Below are 19,797 nucleotides of genomic sequence, written 5' to 3' on the forward strand. Positions count from 1 at the left end.
ATGAAACAGCTAATTCATGAATGGTCTCACTTCTAGGCTGTAGTGAGTGAGCCATATAAATCTTCTTAAGGCAAATAACTACTTCAACTGGTAATATAAAAAAGATATTTTTGCAAAATGCTTACGCAGCTTACAAAGAACCTGAGGAAAATACTTTGGCTATGAACTTGACTAGAACTTGTCAGGAAGCGAGTCAGACTCAAGGGCGTTTCCTTCCGGTGACGGTTCCTGTCCTCAGGAAATTCAGTTTCCTCCATTTTGCATAATCGTTTGAGATCCTAAGCCGACAACCAACCGTTGCTAAACCGTCACTGAAATAAGCTCAGAACTAGCACGCCAGAGAGATTTATGAATATAATTTACATCAGTATAAGCTTGCTCAACTGCTTTCATGTTGGACTTTATAGAAATCTAAATCTGAAGAAAGTAAATAATCATGGAATATCATTTTATCACTATGGTCATGACAACATTCTCCTTTGAAGATTCCACTAATTAATGTACATTTATAGACATTTACCATACATACAGAAGACACACACATGAAATTGAATATTTATGTTCCCTCCATCTTAACACATAGATACTTAAGTTACTAGGCAGCCTATATAGACAAAACAGTTCATGCAGTTTTAGGTTTATGTTGGTAGTGCTGCAGCTGTTTGGCATCAGTTGGTTGACATGAATGGCCAACCTGGTATTTGGTAACGACTAATCGAGATCCGAAATTAGAGCGTTAACGGCCGCGACTTGGCTTGTGGCTAGACCAAACGGTAGACGCGGTGGGAAATGTAGTTTCGCGACATATTCCGCTATAACGGTCAAGGACAATAACAAACCACCATTTACGCTGCCCACGCGAGTTGGCGCAGACCCGGAATCGCTTATATCACGATGTACGCTCTAAATCACAGAGGACACGCGTTTAATTAAAGGGGGGTTGTCGCTAGACAATAAGGACTGGACTTGAGTAATGCACAGAGACCGTCGCTAGAATCCGCAACAGCTGAAGTTGCGTCGCGACGCCCAGAATAGACGTCGGTGAGGCAACGCTGAGCATGAGCAGGTGGGCAGCGAGCAGTAGTCGTCCCGCCACCGCCGCGCCGCCGTCACGTGTGTACAGCCGTGTTGAGACGTGTTGGGACGTGTCGTGTCGTGTCGTGTCGTGTCGCGACGTGTCGTGGCGTGACGTGTTAGTGTTGTGATCATGGATGAGTGTAAGAGTGGATAGGATACAAAATAATCACGATGCTCAGCTGGTTTGTAAGTAATCTTATACAATGGTGTACACTCAGTCATGTGGTTTGAGGCTAAAATTTTAATCTACTATAGTATGTTGTTGTGGGTTATGCACTTATGTTGTGTGTTTATCGGTGAAATGTTACAATAATATCGTTGTTTTTTAGAGAACCTTTCAAAATATGGACGAATTTATCTGTACACTACCTAGGCAAAGTTCTGATGTCCTGATAAAGATAATGGGAATGCAGCTATGCTGTATATAGTTAAGAAGTTCAAGTTTAAAGTGTGTGGGGGTTGTATACAAAGATGGTCAGCCACATGGCGGACTGGTTGACGTTGCCACTGAACTGACTCGCCGTTCCGATTACAGATTAGTAAGCTGACTTAACACTTCTTGAGAATACAATACATTTCAAAACCAATAAACGCAATTAATCCAAACCCTATTCAAAAATCAAATTGTGCTACTAAAGAAACCAACAACAAGATATAATAGAGTATTAGAAATATAAAAAATTTTAAAAATTATAGCCTATCTGAAAAAAAAATGTTTTGTTAATTTATTTAAAAAAATGTCAAGCAAAAATACCTTTTGATTGCAACTAGATTTCAAACTATGATTTTGAGATCTTAAATTTCCAAATACACATTGCCTTGAATAAAGGAAAATTTACTGTAGCCCTAAAACCTTTTAGCTGTAATGACAGTTGAAACACCGTATTTCAAAAGCTACCTTTATTTTATACAGTTTACATCATAGGTTTGGTAGTACCTTGTTAGATTACTCTTAGTTGGAGGGAAGAATGCGAATGTTACCAGAAACGTAAAATCAGCTGAGCGCCCAACTCTCAAACACGCTGATTGATTTCTCACCTGGTAACGAATGTTACTACGCAACCACGTTCTTTTACCGTCACAATAATGGGGACTCACATAGACCGAATAGTGGTACAGAGTTGGAGGGGGAGGGTTTGTTGAACTGAATTCGATCTAAAGGTCCGAGTGAGCGAGTGGGGAGGACAGGTGCTCCAATGACTGATCATACTGGCACTGGCACTAGTAGCCACTGCCACTTGTATACTTGCAAACATCTGCGAATAATATGTCAGCATTATAATAAATTAAGGGTTGAATAAATACTGCAGCACTTACTTACAACCACACCTACTTGACCTACTTACAGAAAGTGTCATATGTTATATAGAGCATTACACATAAACGAGTTAAAATAATATGTAAATTTTAAATACGCAAACACGACATTCTTGTAGCGTTTGGACTATTATAAGTTAACTGGTTTTGGTCTCGATATTAGTGGTTGTACTCGGGAATATATCTAGTCCAATCATCTTTCGTGCTTACGGTGAAAGAAACCATTGTTTGAATGTTTATTGGATTACATCTAGATATAAATAATATTTTTGAAGCTGTATAAATCACCTTCTATTGGTATATAGTTATCATTAATAACTCTTTCCAATCTCAAATCAAACCGAAAACGTTGATGAGAAAATTTCAAATTTTACCTTTGTTTATTTGCTATACGATTGCATATATATATTTTGGCATAATCCTCAAAAAATAATTAACAAAAAACTATAAGTAAGCCTAGTACTGTATATCTTATTACGATAAAAAGAAAAAAAAACTATTCATTTAAATCTTTGGAGCGACATGAACAAATTTCATTTATTTAATACGTATGTATATACATTAGTATCATTGACTATTGGATACAGGAGAAGACATCCCATCTATATGGATCAGCTGTCGCCCTTTTTTTTTAAAAAAAGAATGTAGTTGTGTGAGCCAGTCACAGAATGCTCTAGTGTCTAGAATTCTATTTTATACCTTATTTTTTGTTGCTGACCAGGTTGATGGGTCACAACAGTTGCTATAACTCATAATAAGTAATTCCATCAGTTTGACTTGGTAAAAACCATCATTTAATCGGCAGAAATCAGTAATTTAGATCAGCACAATCTGATGTTGTATTAGTAGTCAAAGATAGTATTCAATTATGTATTATACAATATGTTTAACATCACTAAGTACATATAACTCTCTCCACTGAATTTCTGAAAATCTAAGAAGCTCTTGTTATAGAACTGTCTCTTGTATAGTAAATTATTTTTAGTCGGTTTATATATAGGCTAAACAAGCCAACATTAGCCTCTGTCGCAGCGTGTTGACAACCATACATCAAAGTGGACGGATTTAATTACCGTGCAGTAAAACACAATGTTGAGAAAAGTCAATCTTTGTAATGGTGTCGGACACACCGTAGGCGTCGGTGACACGACTAGACATGGCAACCATGCCAAACATGACCAACAGGCATGGCCCTTGGACCACCACTACATGGTTCTATTTAGTTTGCAATTTCATGTTGTAGGTCGATTTATGGTGCTATTGTGACAATTATGTTTAGTATGCACAATAGTTTGCTGGGTGGTACAGGCAAAATACAATAAAACATAAAAGAGGTTTAATCTTTTTAGGAACGTCTGACAAGAGTAATACTATAGGATAGCCAATCTTTGCTAGTAGGAATTCCTCTTACTAAAGATTAAATATATACCTAAACATTTGGCTTAGAAAGCTTAAAACAAGATGTACCTACACAGAGTATATACAGTAATGGTAAACGGGGAATAAAAGATCAAAGTAAAGTAGAAATAGTTTAAATTCGCTGATAAGTTGGGGTAGATATGAAAGTGTACATTTCCATGTGGATGTCTGGATTGTATAAACGAGAACTTGGCAACATTACATATATTTTATAATAAAGGTTCTTTAGTTCCCCTGTGTGTTATCTGGTTTATTTGTCAATATCACATTGAACTATGCATCGGATGCTCCACATTCGTTATCTAGGGCTCGTTTTTAAAGAAGAGTACACATTTCAGACAATAGCTTGCATGGATAATAGTGTCTTATAGTGATAAAATAGTTTAATACGAGCTGCTATAATCTTGCTTTGCAACGGGAAGAAAATGTGACCTAATGCCATTAGATAAGTGGTGCTGGTGTATTTAAAAATGAAATAAGTCTATAATTTAGTTTGAAAAGATAAACTGATTTAAAAGTGTAAAGTACTTTCTTTCAAAACCCTAATTTTGATGTCAATAAATCCAAAAGAATATGACCACATACCTTAGTGTAGCAATAACATCAATTACTTGATATTGGTGCTTCATGAATGAGATGTTTTACCATAATTCCTCAATTTTAGTCAAGCCTCTTTACATAGCTTACAATATAAACTATAAATGAAGCTGTGAGCAATACTCTACACAACTTGTACAACCTTTCTTTAAATAAACATAACCCTCTTATTAAATAATGCACAAATTTTCACAATCTAAATAAAGCATCACAAATATTTTTTTCAGTAAATAAACAAAAACCTGTACTGACCATCTGGTTCATCAAATAAATAAAATAATTTAAGCTTTGGAAGCATGTCGGACGTAGCCCTGTGGAAATCTGCCTGTGGAGCAGAGCCCTTAAGAAATTTGTACATACCAATAATTTTCTACAAATCTACACACTCTAAGCTTAATTTTGATCTGCCATATGTCTATATCTTTATTTTGTAATTGACCTTAACAGTTTACATACAATTTGATTGAATCACCTTAATAATATAATAGATTATAAAATAGCCTTCAAAACTGTTGTGGAGAAGGGAACTCGGACTTTATACTTATTTCTAATGCAGTTGGATAACCATAGGAGAGCTCGAGTATGTACAAAAACAAGGTTGGCATGCATATATAACTTTCTCAACTATTATTTTCATTATTCGTCAATGGATCATACACCTGGACATGTAAAAGTGCGCTCCCAGGTGAAGATGCCAAGGAATATAACCTTGAACGACCTTCGGCACGCTTCCATACTACACACATCAAATTCTCATTCTTCGAGCTGCTGTGAATGATAGCGGTCACGTTATATATAGCGCGCATGTGGCGACGCGACGTCGACTTGCGCTACCACATCACCTACTGTAGATCCACGCACACACAACATAACAACCTCGTCACTAACCTAAATACAATGCATTACTATAATTTTATATCTTACATATTTTTCATGCAGACTTTTAAATTTGTATCTAAATAGTATTAACGGAAGTATGTATAAAAAAACTACTTCCACAGGTCACGTAAGCAAATGAATGTTTACCTAATCGTGAGGAAATTCCAGCATCATTTATTCTCACTAAAGATTGATGTTATTAAATTTATCGACAATGGTCACTGATTAATTTCGTTTTAAAAGAAATAAATTAATAGGAAACCATTCAGTCTTCTCATGTTTCCTCGAATCTATTATTCTACACTGAATAGGTTCGGTATTGATTGAAAGTAATGCGAAAACTGTATTCTATATACTTCCTTCTTTCTGAAAGATTGTCTAAAGCTACAACGCTAAAACATGTTTTGATGCTAGTATAGTAACACTAGCCCATTCTCCAGTTAATTGTGTTACCTTACTCTTTCGAGAGGTTTGCTAACAGCTATCGTGCATCTGGTACTAATTTGTGAACCTTTTTTACTCCGACGAGTTTATATAATCAACAAAACTGGTCTAAATTGGAAAATACCCCCGCTGCAGCAAACCTGCCGACTAAGCGAATTTCCATTTGCCTGGATTGATTTTCAATTAATATATTAAATATACATTTATGTTTAACGAGTACCTAGGTTAGGTGCTACAGGGAAACTAATAAAGTGTGTTTTTTCTTAAAATATTAATAGCTTAGTATGAAATAAATAAATCCGCCAAGTTTGATCAAAATATATCCATAAAGAAGCCAACTACAACTGTAACCAATCACCAAAACCACTTTGATATACTAAATTATTTGCTTTTTAAGCTCTTTAAAGAGGTCAGGAGGAAAATTGATAAATTTTGTGTTTTAAGGGTAAAAAATGGGAAAACCCCATTTTCAACCCATCAAACCCCCCGTTAAACCCCTGTCCCATGGTCCGATTATGCTGGTTCGCGAACTCATTCAAGTTTATCCCGCCTTACACCTTCAAACCAAAATTTGGCAAAAATTATCATCAAAAGTTATCGTCAGGACGGACACACATATATAGATATATATATATATATATATATATATATATATATGTTATTCATATATAAACATTTGAACGAATTGTGTTTTTGGCCTCTGGGGACATCAAAAGGAAATAGTAAATCGGTCCTGGTTAGGTCCACCATTATGTGCTCGTTGGGTCCACCATGAGACCTACGGTAATAGCTCTTTCCCTGTAGGGAAATTCGCTAATAACGACACGTAAATGTCTATGATAGTACCCTTTGAACAGAGACGGGACAAAAATAAGTGTGACCTTTAATCCTCGCCAGCTCTACATGTTTACTGATGTGGCAATTACGCTGAATAGTTAGATTTAGACGTGTTCCTTGTGTTTTATCTGTTTGTCTGTTAACCAGAATCGTCACTGTCACTCACACGGCCAGAGGGTAAAATAGTCAATAGAAAGACCAGTGACAAAATGTTATTACTCTTTGGTTGTCTATGGATATCCATACAAAGCCACGTCATTCATTTGAATAATGACGACCGAGAATTTTTTTCTCTAGTTGTGTTCCTTTAATGCCCAATTTAAATATTATTCAATCCTATTGAAGTCAAAGAACACTTAAACACTGAGGAAAACGGACTAATACAAAATTGAAGGTTTATGGAAAACCTGTGTAAAGGTAATACGACATTTAAATTAGTAAAGATGAATCATACACACTTGGTTGGCCTGATGTAAGTGCCTGGTGCATCATTAGTGACTGTGAGTCCACGCGAATTACATTCCTAGCTATAAAATAGAAAGAACACACCAACATTAGTATATAGAAATATGCCAACTTTTATGAATCCGAAATTTGCGTAAGGAAACAAAAAAGATTTCATAGACTTATTTTAATGAAATTATTCCTCAGATGAGTTATTCAAATCATCCTAACCTAAGAAATAAACATGAGGAATAAATCATCGTGCAATACAAATATAGGAAATTATTGGCTATAGAAAGCGCTGAAGCAGCATATCCAACACATAACCGATAAATCCACCCTATTGTCCGTGGGATCCAATTAAAGTGCCCAGAGTATTGGCAAATAATTGGCGTTTCGGTGTTCAGCTCATTACACTCTCTCAAAATCGAGGATCACTAATTAGCTTACCATTCTGCCAGTAAAATCAATGTTAAATTATCAATGTGTGCTATTATTATAGTTTGATTAAGAAACTCATTATATAATCATGTATATTTATAATTTTCTTTTTACTTGAATGGTTCACAATTTTGTTCAGGTTTTCCTTATGTAAAGTTATCCCACGATATTTCTTTTGCCTGGGTTAATTTCAAGACAATATCCGAGACAAGAGTTTAGGGTTTAGATATTAGATAGGGCCTATACGGTATTTGAAAACGTCAAGGCCCAATCATCCGATATTTTTCTAAGTAAATATAAAAAGATATCATTTTGGTGGTCGAGCAATCCTAGCAGGAAGTTTCATTTTATGATTTTGAACATTTTGAGTGTACCTATAAAATTAGGGCGACTCAAAAATTTTTAAATGTAAACCCCATTCAAGTCACATTTTAAAGTTTTTACAAACAACTCAAAGTATGGTGAAAACCAGAGTTCGCTGTCTCTTCTCTATCCAAAATGGTACCCCGTCAAAAACTTATGAACGTCTACTCTTACATTAATTTTCTTGTGTCAAAAAGTAATTTTCCCTCCCCTTTAATTTGTTCCTAAGTAAATATTACAGAGTTATCCTTTGATTGGTCATGCAGCCTTGGCAGGAAGTTCATTTTATTCTTTTGAAAATTTTCACTAACCCCAAAAAATGGGAATTTTTGGGGCAACTCAAATTTTTTAAATGTAAACGCCCTTCAAGTGACACCTCATTTTAAAGTACTTACGAAAATTTTAAGAATGGAATGGTGAAAACCAGAGCTCACTATCTCTTCTCTATCCAAAATGGTAGACAATATTACTGTTACATAGATTCTTTTCTTTTTTATGTGAAGACTTAAATACATTTTAAGGGCTACCATTTTGGCCTCCCATATCGTATACTATTTTATTTAAAAAGCTCTAGAATATATAGGTGTACTGGATGATCAAGTTATGATTTAAGGATTTAATGTTTACACAGTTAAGACTATGAATTTAAATTAATTAGGCCTAGTAGAAGATAAGTAAAAATACAAAATTAAACATATCTACACATTTTTATCTCTCTAAATTGCTTTCAACTGAATCTTGCTATCCATCTTAAATTTATGGATCAGAAAATGGCTTATAATTAGTTACTGCCAAATCGATAATTTGATAACAAAATGTCTCGATTTACGTGTAACGAGTGAATAAAAAATCGTATGGCTTATTCCGATAAAGCTGGCCAGTTAAGTTGTAATTGTTGAAGTCTATTTTGTTCTAATATTACTAGTATTTGTTTAGCTGCTAAACGAATAATGGACATGAAGATAGCCAAGTTCAGTAAGAAGAAGTAATTAAATGCAGAGTATGTTTTTAAAACTATAATAAAATTGCGATTCAACAGATTTACATAGCCTAAAAATTACATACAAGTCATGTATCCCAAATCCAAAGTATTGCTAAATAAAAACAAAGCAAAGCTCAAAAATAAAACAATATTCAGCCAAATGGATTTGTCTTTCACAATGACTGAATCACGTCAATCAATACGCATGATGAGAGCTGAACAAAGAAGAGAGTCGCTTCAACCTCCATCGAACCCTCCTCTCCTCCCAACCAACCCACAATCGTGCTGTCGATGGTTAATTAATCAGTGACCATTGTCCGAGTGGTCCAATTACAACGACCTTGTTATGAGGACATGTTTATAGCATACACACATTCTCTCTCACCATATGCTCTCTATATATTTTCTGTATTCTAGATGGTTAATCAATCAATGACCATTGTCCGAGTGGTCCAATTACAACGACCTTGTTATGAGGACATGTTTATAGCATACACACATCCTCTCTCATACTCTGTATATCTTTTCTGTATTCTAGATGGTTAATCAATCAGTGACCATTGTCCGAGTGGTCCAATTACAACGACCTTGTTATGAGGGCATGTTTATAGCATAAACACAATCTCTCTCACCATATACTCTCTATATCTTTTCTGTATTCTAGATGGAATCAGTGACCATTGTCCGAGTGGTCCAATTACAACGACCTTGTTATGAGGACATGTTTATAGCATACACACATTCTCTCTCACCATATACTCTCCATATCTTTTCTGTATTCTAGATGGAATCAGTGACCATTGTCCGAGTGGTCCAATTACAACGACCTTGTTATGAGGACATGTTTATAGCAACACACAATCTCTCTCATACTCTGTATATCTTTTCTGTATTCTAGATGGTTAATCAATCAGTGACCATTGTCCGAGTGGTCCAATTACAACGACCTTGTTATGAGGGCATGTTTATAGCATAAACACATTCTCTCTCACCATATACTCTCCATATCTTTTCTGTATTCTAGATGGAATCAGTGACCATTGTCCGAGTAGTCCAATTACAACGACCTTGTTATGAGGGCATGTTTATAGCATACACACACTCTCTCTCACCATATACTCTCCATATCTTTTCTGTATTCTAGATGGAATCAGTGACGATTGTCCGAGTGGTCCAATTAAAACGACCTTGTTATGAGGGCATGTTTTAGCATACACACATTCTCTCTCACCATATACTCTCCATATCTTTTCTGTATTCTAGATGGAATCAGTGACCATTGTCCGAGTGGTCCAATTACAACGACCTTGTTATGAGGACATGTTTATAGCATACACACAATCTCTCTCATACTCTGTATATCTTTTCTGTATTCTAGATGGTTAATCAATCAGTGATCATTGTCCGAGTGGTCCAATTACAACGACCTTGTTATGAGGGCATGTTTATAGCATACACACATTCTCTCTCACCATATACTCTCCATATCTTTTCTGTATTCTAGATGGAATCAGTGACGATTGTCCGAGTGGTCCAATTAAAACGACCTTGTTATGAGGGCATGTTTTAGCATACACAAATTCTCTCTCACCATATACTTTCCATATCTTTTCTGTATTCTAGATGGAATCAGTGACCATTGTCCGAGTGGTCCAATTACAACGACCTTGTTATGAGGACATGTTTATAGCATACACACATTCTCTCTCATACTCTCTATATCTTTTCTGTATTCTAGATGGTTAATCAATCAGTGACCATTGTCCGAGTGGTCCAATTACAACGACCTTGTTATGAGGACATGTTTATAGCATACACACATTCTCTCTCATACTCTCTATATCTTTTCTGTACTCTAGATGGTTAATCAATCGGTGACCATTGTCCGAGTGGTCCAATTACAACGACCTTGTTATGAGGACATGTTTATAGCATACACACATTCTCTCTCATACTCTCTATATCTTTTCTGTATTTTAGATGGTTAATCAATCAGTGACCATTGTCCGAGTGGTTCAATTACAACGACCTTGTTATGAGGACATGTTTATAGCATACACTCACTCTCTCTCATACTCTCTATATATTTTCTTTATCAGTGACCATTTTCCGAGTGGTCCAATTACAACGACCTTGTTATGAGGACATGTTTATAGCATACACACACACTCTCTCTCACACTCTCTATATATTTTCTTTATTATAGATGGTTAATTAATCAGTGACCATTGTCCGAGTGGTCCAATTACAATGACCTTGTTATGAGGACATGTTTATAGCATACACACACTCTCTCTCACCATATACTCTCCATATCTTTTCTGTATTCTAGATGGAATCAGTGACGATTGTCCGAGTGGTCCAATTAAAACGACCTTGTTATGAGGGCATGTTTTAGCATACACACATTCTCTCTCACCATATACTCTCCATATCTTTTCTGTATTCTAGATGGAATCAGTGACCATTGTCCGAGTGGTCCAATTACAACGACCTTGTTATGAGGACATGTTTATAGCATACACACAATCTCTCTCATACTCTGTATATCTTTTCTGTATTCTAGATGGTTAATCAATCAGTGATCATTGTCCGAGTGGTCCAATTACAACGACCTTGTTATGAGGGCATGTTTATAGCATACACACATTCTCTCTCACCATATACTCTCCATATCTTTTCTGTATTCTAGATGGAATCAGTGACGATTGTCCGAGTGGTCCAATTAAAACGACCTTGTTATGAGGGCATGTTTTAGCATACACACATTCTCTCTCACCATATACTCTCCATATCTTTTCTGTATTCTAGATGGAATCAGTGACCATTGTCCGAGTGGTCCAATTACAACGACCTTGTTATGAGGACATGTTTATAGCATACACACATTCTCTCTCATACTCTCTATATCTTTTCTGTATTCTAGATGGTTAATCAATCAGTGACCATTGTCCGAGTGGTCCAATTACAACGACCTTGTTATGAGGACATGTTTATAGCATACACACATTCTCTCTCATACTCTCTATATCTTTTCTGTACTCTAGATGGTTAATCAATCGGTGACCATTGTCCGAGTGGTCCAATTACAACGACCTTGTTATGAGGACATGTTTATAGCATACACACATTCTCTCTCATACTCTCTATATCTTTTCTGTATTTTAGATGGTTAATCAATCAGTGACCATTGTCCGAGTGGTTCAATTACAACGACCTTGTTATGAGGACATGTTTATAGCATACACTCACTCTCACTCATACTCTCTATATATTTTCTTTATCAGTGACCATTTTCCGAGTGGTCCAATTACAACGACCTTGTTATGAGGACATGTTTATAGCATACACACACACTCTCTCTCACACTCTCTATATATTTTCTTTATTATAGATGGTTAATTAATCAGTGACCATTGTCCGAGTGGTCCAATTACAATGACCTTGTTATGAGGACATGTTTATAGCATACACACACACTCTCTCTCATACTCTCTATATATTTTCTTTATTATAGATGGTTAATCAATCAGTGACCATTGTCCGAGTGGTCCAATTACAACGACCTTGTTATGAGGACATGTTTATAGCATACACACACTCTCTCTCACCATATACTCTCTATATCTTTTCTGTATTCTAGATGGTTAATTAATCAGTGACCATTGTCCGAGTGGTCCAATTACAACGACCTTGTTATGAGGACATGTTTATAGCATACAAACATTCTCTCTCACTATATACTCTCTATATCTTTTCTGTATTCTAGATGGTTAATCAATCAGTGGCCATTGTCCGAGTGGTCCAATTACATCGACCTTGTTATGAGGACATGTTTATAGCATACACACATTCTCCCTCATACTCTCTATATCTTTTCTCTATTCTAGAAGGTTAATTAATCAGTGACCATTGTCCGAGTGGTCCAATTACAACGACCTTGTTATGAGGACATGTTTATAGCATACACACATTCTCTCTCACCATATACTCTCTATATCTTGTCTGTAAACATTAACTGTACTCTATAAGGTTAGTTAATCAGTGACCATTGTACAAGCTATCCAATTACAACTACCTTGTTATGAAAACATGTTTATAGCATACACAAACACTCTATCTCTTACCTTTTCAGTAACTATTAACTGTATTCTAGATGGTTAATTAATCAGTGGCTATTGTCCGAGGGGTCCAAATACAATGACCTTGTTATGAGGACTTGTTTATAGCATACACACACACACACACTCTCTCTCGCCCTCTCAACTTTTTTATATTTGCTCTTAACATCAGTAAATAAATAAATTAGTAAGTTGACATATTTTACTCTAACGTTTCTATTTATTTGAAAGATCACCTCTATTTCTTTCATCTTGTATAGGCCAGTAGTATATAATGTATGGTCAACGACGAAATGGAATTAAACAGATTTGCTAACTAAGCCTTGAAGGCAAATTGGACATTAAGGGGTGGCATTTAAAAGTGTTATCGTTAAAATCGATTGGAGTTGGCAAAACATGGCCATTATAACTGCTCTTTTCCTTTACACTGCCTTGCCAGACAGAACGGGCCCTCGGCCAGATGGGTTAGGAATGGATTTATCTGATTGAGCATTCCGATTTGGTCAATGTAAGTAAAGAAATAAAAAAAAATAATAAGCGGTGGGGAAAAGGTCCAACCATATTAAAAATGCTCGTTATTTGCCTAATACATGTAATCAGACGATGTTAAGTTACATGTAAAACTTAAGTATTTTAATTACAAAAGTACAATGACATATATGTATATTTTAATGTTTATGCAATGTCAAATACTGAAACTAAAACTTTTGTTATAGATTGATTTTAATTGATTTAAAATTCTTCTCGCCAATGGCTATCTGTTATATTATTAAACTGACACAGTCAAATCTGTGGTAGTTGTTTAAGGTCATCAAACAAATAAAAATATAGGCATAATGGTACACCAAAATAAAAATGTCAGTGTGTAGATTGGTATAATTTATTACAAACGATTTTCCCAACACCTCTGCCCCACAGGCCGATATCCTAACATATAGTGACAGTATTTTTAAACTCGCAAGGCCTACACGTACTAAGTTGCCTAGGAAATGTAAACTCCTTACCTGAGTTTTTTTTTTTATTTTTTATTATAAAGGCCAAATATTAAAATTATTAGTTTTTTCACATACAATTAATAATGAATGAATTTTATACGCCAGGTATAAAGAACCGCAATATTCTCTCGCTTCCTCTTCCCGTTCCGAAAGCACGAAGCAGCTCGTATATTTATAAACTTGTAATAGTTGGATGATTGTGAGCTTTTTTTATATTCTCATAATTTTAAGCGTTTTATTATTTCAAATAGTTCTTGTTATTACCCAAATTACGCACACTACCTGTACACACACTCCAACCTACACGTTTTTACGTGTTAACGTTTTTAACACATATTTCTCGCTTTTTCCTTAGTTATTAAGTTATGAATTGTATCTTGATTCTGTTATTTTTGATTAGGTTTGCAGAATTTTTACTATCATAACAATTAGTTTCACTTTGTTTTGGTTATTCAGTGATGTTGAAAGAAATTATGTAGATAATACTAGGTTTTCCTTAAGATACCTAATAGTCCCTAATGCAGTTATTTTTTGTCTGATATGTATATTTTCTGTTTGAGTACTTCTTCCGCTCGAAGACACCTTTACTGTGGTTTGAATTTGTAATGGTAATCCCACACAAGAAACAGCCTTTGTTTTTACATTGCTAATTACGGAATTATTAATAAGTAGCCTATTTTGTTTCATAAATTAAGCACAGTCTAAGTTTAGTTCAGTATCTGAATTATGTAAGTCTAAGCTTAATACAATGTGTATTTTATGTAATGTCTGCCTAAATGTTAGCGAAATAAATTTAAATTCGAGTTCAAATTTAATTGAAATAATTTATATGTCGTTTAAGCTTTGTCCAATAATTTCGATCCTGCGATCCTGAAATACTTAAGCAGAGTTCCAAGAGCAAGTAATCAAGTTTAGTTGGTTGATGGTGTCCACGAGACAATCCTGTTTGTCCAATCATTGTCTAAGAGCCAATTAATTGCTACTTTAGTCGCTCCAAGCCAACAAGTACCTGTGGTGACCTAACAGGGCAAATCTCTGTATAACAAGAACTCCTTACTTGGGTATCTACTTGGGTGTTGCGGATAATATTTCTATTCTTAAACTGAATCATATTGACATATTCGTGCTCCAATATGAAAATAATACCTTAGAATATACCTGTATGTGTACTACTCAAGCTTTTTTGTTGCGTTTATAGTTTCTATTTCTTTTTTTTAAGGAGGAGGTAAAAAAATGCATGTTGTTTTGTTGCAGTTCAAGGTTAAACCGGCCCTGCTACCCAATAAAAGTATATTAAATTCATGGTTTGTTTTAAAGGTTAGACTGGCACGACAACGACATGACTACATATAATAATGCTGTGCTGTTGCAAGGTTAGATTGGTGGTTTTACACGACGAGATAGTAACGATGTGTTTTTGCAGGGCGAGAGCGGGTTAGCAGAACCCGACTCTACTCGGGCCAAGGATATGACTGCCATTAACTCGGTAAGTTGGTTCCACACCTTTGTCGTTGTCTTTATACCTTCCAATATATATGCATGAACAATATTCTCTCTGTAAGGTGATGTCGCTTGGAAGGTAAAGTTAAGATTTTCCATATAGTACTTTCATTTATTTTAAGAGCAAACTATTATTTGTTTTTAATACAAATCATTAAGGAGTCCTTGTAGGCTACCTGTCATCTTGGATAATTTTAAACAGCTGCTGAAGATTTATTTATCATCTCAAATAAATTCCCAAACACTGAAGTGATTAAAATGAAATATCTAGTAAACTGTGAGGTTAGAAAAGTCCTTTGTGGTTTTTAATGGTTTTCTAAGGGAGTCCATGGAAGCTAACGGGCCATCTTGGATTTGCTCGCCATAAGGACAATGTTAATTTCGTTAACAGCCGCTGAAGCGTTATTTACCATCTCAAAACATTTTTTCAAACACTAGGGTGATTGTAATTTAAATATCTAGTATACTGTGGGATTAGAAATTTTCTTTGTAGATTTTGCAATTGTTAACGACTTAGAACATCTAGGCTCCTAGGACATTTTGATTACATTTGCACAGTACCCGTTCATTCTTTTGCATCACTTGTATTTGACATTTTGATCCAAAACAGTTTTGTGATATTTTTTCGGCGTATGTCTATGCCAGAGGCATTTTAATAAAACAAATGATGGTATAATATCTTTTTTTGGAAAACCTAATACCATAAATAATTAATGTTATGTCGTGGATGACGATTGAAATCACTATTGATTATTAACGTTAACGATATTTAGTGTTTCCCATAGGGTGGTTTTTGGCACTTAGGGAGGGAAAGTATAAGTCACTCTTGTCTATACTTACAGTAGACAGTGAGAGAAGTTTTAGGTGTCCCTAAGTAAAACTTTGATATATTTAAATGTCTTCAACATAAGTTGTAGGGATAGCGCCACGCCGGAGGAAGTTCAGGCCCTCCTGAGAAGTATAAATAAAAGAAAGATCCAACTGTCGAATTCTGCCTTTCAAAGTCGCGCCCTTAGGGAAATTATTCTTTGTGAAGAGCGAAGCTAGTCTCAAACCAAATAAATGACTCTAGTGCTGCCCATTGGCCTCTCTTAAAGATACTTTGCATGCCTTCATAGATATTGAGATATTGAGGAATACTATCACCTTGCATACGTATTGATCGGGACTTTCTTTAAAGTCCCGATCAATACGTATCTGTCTACAACGTATCTGTCTGTACGTACGTGTCTTTACAAGGAGTTTTGTTTTAGATTTATGATTAGTTCTTAGTAAAGTTATCCACCAATATGATCAATCATCTCATCGTTCTGCTCAAAGACGGGCGTATTTTTTTCTAATTAGTTTTCCACAAAATGAGTTACTTCATTTTGGCGTGTGTATTCTTAAACATGTGTGGATAGGAATTATATTTCACAAAGTAATGATGAAATCAAAACGTGCCCTTTATAAATATAAAACAACATTGCACTTTACAAAACCCTAGTTTGGCAGACATACTCTCTCTTAGAAAATATTCTATAGCGAACGTTAATTGGTGGTCATTGAGAACATATACGAAAAAACATAAACCAATGCACCAAAACCGCATAAGTAGATGTTGTTCCCATGAGTACAAATTATTGTTATTAAAAGTATGCATAGTTTACAAACTTAAAATATTTGGTGTGGTTTGAATGCGTGAGTCCAAAGCCTGTATATTACCTACTTAGATGTATTTCACAACTATTTAAAAGGTCTTACGACATGCTTGTCTACGCGGTCTTGGAGCTGAGCCTGAGGTAATGGACCAGTATTTTGTCGGCGTTGAGAGCACGATAACTCTCGCTCTCTCCCCAATTTTATTTATCGTTCCCTTAGTTTGTGGGAGCTATTTATTATGGACCACCCCTTTTCTCCGATATTTAAGTTTTGTAATGTGTTAAACGATGTAATTTGTAGAATGTCAATTAATTTATGTATTTAGATATTCAAGTATTATAAATATATGTATTTTGTGTGAGCTATTTTGATTGCAAGTTTTGGATTTCAAAAATACACTGACGGAGAAGGTTGTGACTTTGTGGAGTTCAAATACAGCAATGGCTTATATGTCATCAAATGTATGGAATCAATGCTCTATGTGGTCTATAAAAAGACACCGAATTGCAATTAAAACTAACTTTAGTGATTTCCCCGTATAAACTTTGGTCTCATGGTAAGACCTGGACCCTGGCCTGGTTTACTTTTCCGTTTTGATATCCCCATTGGCCAAAACACCATTTGTTCAAATGCATAAGTGTGTGCGTCTAAACCTACGTTTATTCGACCACATTCGGAAACCAAAATGATCGAACTATGAGAATATTGGGAATGGGGACAAAAATGGGGTTTCCAAATTTTCCCCATCAAACTATGATATTATATTTTCTTTGTAAATCGTTTTGAAGAGCTTTCAAAATAAATAACATAATAAAAACAAACTTATTTTTTTTGTAGCAGTCTTTTTCTTTTGTTGAACTTAATTTTTTTAGGCAGGGAATAAATATGACGAGTTTAAAGAAATGTTTTATTGAAAACCTAATCAGACAAATGGAAATTCAGTTTTCAGGTTTGCTGGGGCGGGAATATTTTGAAGTATTTGAAAATACTTTAAAATTAGTATTTTAAACTTACAATGAAATGTCTTTTCATTCTATGTACAAACTAATCCGCAATGCCAGCAAAATATATGCAAAAAATCAACAAATGTAAAGGATTTAGCTATTTAACTCGTTATTATGGCAGTTGAAAATATAAGACGGCACTACACCGCAATCGAGCTACTTGGATGTGTTGCGAATGTTACCTATCTTAAAATTGAAGGCGAAATCCAATGAGAAGGCGGATACGGCTTTATCGTCATTTCAGAAAACTGATCACTTTTAAAATAACTTGTGTTTCTATTAAAAATATGTTATACAATTTTGGTTATACATTTATGATACACGTACGACCTTCAAACCATAAACCTTATATTATAATCACACCATCACATAACGAAGCACGAGCTGTGTTTATAATATGCTACATTTTCGAGTTAAGCCGTACTCTGGAATAGAAGAGCTTAAATATTGAACAATTCTAGATATCATTCTCGTTTCATTTGTTTGTATATAACCTTTGGTGAATTAACACTCATTCGGTTGTGTGTATTCAGAAAATACTTAAACAAGAGCTTCTGAATAAACAGCAAACAATTGTTCAATTGTTCATTGCTCGTATAAATTATTTGCTCTCGAATTGCAGTATATTATATAGTTTCTCCACGTTTAATAAACAATACTGTTCTGCTCATAAATTGTAATGGAAGTTTGTGCAGAACATGCAAATACCCAGTTAATTGAAGGCCTTATTGTTATTCAATAAATATTAATAACACTTAACGATAAGCATACAACATACCTAACGTGAAATACTAATCCTACATTTGTTTTATAAGGTAGTATAACTGAGAAAAATCATTGAGGATAACATGACTAAAGCTTGTCAATATGAGGTTTTAAATAAAAATAATTACATATTCTCACGGTTTTGCTCATCATAGTAAATGATTACAAGAAGTTTAGCAAGTAAATCATTTAATTTAGAAACCCCTGGGAAAATTGACATAACAGAAAACTATACAGAACTAAAGTAAAAACAAATTATTATACAGACAATTAATTTATAAGATAATACCTTTATGAAATATAACTGTACTAAACTTCCTACCTCTAACAATCATAATAAAAGTAAAAAGGTCTTTATCTCCAGTTGAACATTTTCTTTAAAACGTCTTAAAATTTTCAGACATTTTAGGTGTATACGACATGGTGTATACCATTAGGTGTATACCATTGGTAAGATAACAATGGTAGTTAGTTCATTTTACTGTAGGTATGAACCAATGGATGAGTAAAGTTCACAACGCCAAGATATAAGATAAAGCTAGAATTCCATACAAATTCAATTTGTTGGTTTCTTTAGCTTTATCTGTGCCATGGGTAGCATTTTACTCAGCTCCAGATATGCAGATGAGCTGTCAGTATAAATCTAAAGGGCTTTGTATGCTGGCCGCTCGCACACATACATTATATATGGCAGCCACGACCGGCGAGAGCTGTATTTATTGTACCCACAGTCTGCTGGTTCGATTGAAAATTTGGGGGGAAACCAACCTTTACCTACGACAGTTTAATATGTATGGAGATGTAGTACGCTTTTTAAGGTAAACTGTTTTAAAATAAATTTTAACGTGTACCAAATAATAGCAGACCAGCGACCCCGCTATCCATTCAGTTTGGGCGAGATGAAATGATTTTAGAGAATTAAGATAGCTTCATTAGCGTTTGTGTGTGTATAATTTAATCAAGATTAGAAC

General features: G+C 34.9%; 1 long non-coding RNA gene across 2 annotated transcripts in view; it reads left to right on the top strand.

The window, feature by feature from the left end:
* Window positions 1-19,797, top strand: part of LOC128988591 (uncharacterized) — a 204,678-nt gene that overhangs the window by 131,887 nt on the left and 52,994 nt on the right. Inside the window, exons 1-2 of one of the 2 annotated variants that reach the window (XR_008490408.1) lie at window positions 881-1,263; window positions 15,340-15,402. This is a non-coding gene — a long non-coding RNA (uncharacterized LOC128988591). Of the gene's footprint in view, window positions 1-880; window positions 1,264-15,339; window positions 15,403-19,797 lie in introns of those variants that run through there. The other variant, XR_008490407.1, reaches the window with a different exon arrangement.

Source organism: Macrosteles quadrilineatus, unplaced genomic scaffold (genome assembly GCF_028750875.1).
Source record: "Macrosteles quadrilineatus isolate MER2022 unplaced genomic scaffold, UCM_ALF_1.0 Scaffold_1__1_contigs__length_201487025, whole genome shotgun sequence".
NCBI classification, from domain to species: domain Eukaryota; kingdom Metazoa; phylum Arthropoda; class Insecta; order Hemiptera; family Cicadellidae; genus Macrosteles; species Macrosteles quadrilineatus.